Consider the following 2,088-nt stretch of genomic DNA (forward strand, 5'->3'; position numbering starts at 1 on the left):
GCCCCTCTCCCAGGTCCTGTGTCCCTGTAAGGCCCATCTCTGCACATCTTCCCACCAGGTCCCACTTCTGCATGCAGCACCTCCTCTTGTCACCAGGGGGTGCCACACCCTGCCATCTGCTCACACCCACCTTTACCTCCACTCTGGGCTCCACCTGGCCATCCTCCTGGGTTCCTGTCACCTTGGCCCTCCTTTTTTTTTGATTGATTTTTTTATTAACAAGTACCATGACTCTTAAACAATATCTCAAGGTGATGCCCCCCCCCCCCACTTTCCCATATGAAACTCCATGCTCCATCATATCCCCTCCCTCAATCAGTCTCTCTTTTATTTTGATGTCATGATCTTTTTTCCTATTATGATGGTCTTGTGTAGGTAGTGTCAGGCACTGTGAGGTCATGGATATCCAGGCCATTTTGTGTCTGGAGGAGTGTGTTGTAAGGAGTCCTACCCTTCTTTGGTCCTTATATTCTTTCTGCCACCTCATTCGCAATGGACCCTGAGCCTTGGAAGGTGTGATAGAGATATTGCAGTGCTGAGCACTCCTGTCACTTCTTTCCAGCACCGTGATGCCTTCTGAGTCATCCTAGGGTCACTGCCATCTGAAAAGAGAAGTTTCTCTACCAAAAGTGAGAGTAACATTACTATGTGGATATGAATATTAAGAGAAGTGCTTACTGGGCAGTTCGGTGAGCATAGTATATACATCTAACCAGACAGCAGCAGATGTTGCACCCCTAGGGCTCATGACTACCCCTGTTGTAGGTTTTCAGTATCAGGGATGTATTCCCTCCCATGGAGCAGGCCTCCAGTCCAATTAGAAGGCAGTTGGTTTCCACCATGACAGACCTGCCACTATTGTACCAGTTGGCTCATTTGACCTGGCTGGCAAAATATAAGGCTTGCAGTGTCCACTGCTGAGAATCTTCACTGGTGATTTCTCTCTTTCCCATTGAGTTGCATGCAAAATGGCTTCTTTCAGCTTTCTGTCAGGAGGTTATCAGCTCATTTCCATCAAGATTTCTCAGTGGCCTTGCAGCCCAAGTATGTGGAGTCTTCAGCAATAGGGTCTTAACATCTATTCCTGGTGGGAAACCAGGGGACCTTGGCCCTACTTTTTTTTGTTTGTTTGTTTTGTTTTTGTTTTTCAAGCTAGGGTCTCACCCTGGCTCAGGCTGTCCTGGAATTCACTATGTAGTCTCAGGGTGGCCTCGAACTCAGTGATCCTCCTACCTCTGCCTCCCGAGTGTTGGGATTAAAGGCATGTGCCACCATGCCTGGCGTTTTCCTTGGCCCTACTTTTGAGTGGCATGAGTTGGGTGAGGTCAGGAGGAGCTGCCTTGGGCTCCCAGAGAGGGAGGAATGGCCCTAGGAACCTGCCTGGCAAAGCCAGTTCTTGACTCCCCTTATAAAACACCGGGGTCCCAGTCTTACCTTGGGGTCAGAGCAAAACAGGGCTCTGGATCACTTCAGACAAGTTCAGGCCCTAATGCATGGTCCAAACTGTGCGTGGGTCACTGAGCCTCAGGCTCAGGACTGTCACTTGTGACTTCTGAAAGGCTGAGCCCTGGGCTCTCTGGAGGCTACTTCCCACCATCTTTAGCGGAAGGCATCTGTGGTGCCCAGGCCTGGAGGTGCTGTGGGGTCTGATTCTCAGGTTTTATGAGGTCCAGAAGACACCTGTGACCCCTGCCCATGTAGATTGTCTCACGTGAACAAGAAAGAGGGAGGCTGCCCATTGGATCACCTCCACTTCCCCTCTAGTAGCACTGCCTGGAAGTGGTGGACCTGTGGGGAAACTGAAGCTGGGGATGACAGTCAGAAATCCCTCACTTTTCTGGGATCCACTGCTGATCTCAAGTTAACAAAGGTCTTCAGCGACCTCCGAGAGCTGAGCACTGGTGGGAACAGGAAAGATTTGTCCAAGGGCTTTCTAATTCTGGCTGCTTGTAGTCTACTGGGGCCACAAACCAAGTAAGAGGTCAAGGGGGTGAGGCCTGAGGGAAGCCAGGGCTATAGGAAGCTGGGCTGGCCTGGTGCTTCCTGGACCCACCCCACCAGCCTGGGCACAGTCCAGGTCTCCTGCCC

This window comes from Jaculus jaculus, chromosome 1 (assembly GCF_020740685.1).
Source record: "Jaculus jaculus isolate mJacJac1 chromosome 1, mJacJac1.mat.Y.cur, whole genome shotgun sequence".
NCBI lineage: Eukaryota > Metazoa > Chordata > Mammalia > Rodentia > Dipodidae > Jaculus > Jaculus jaculus.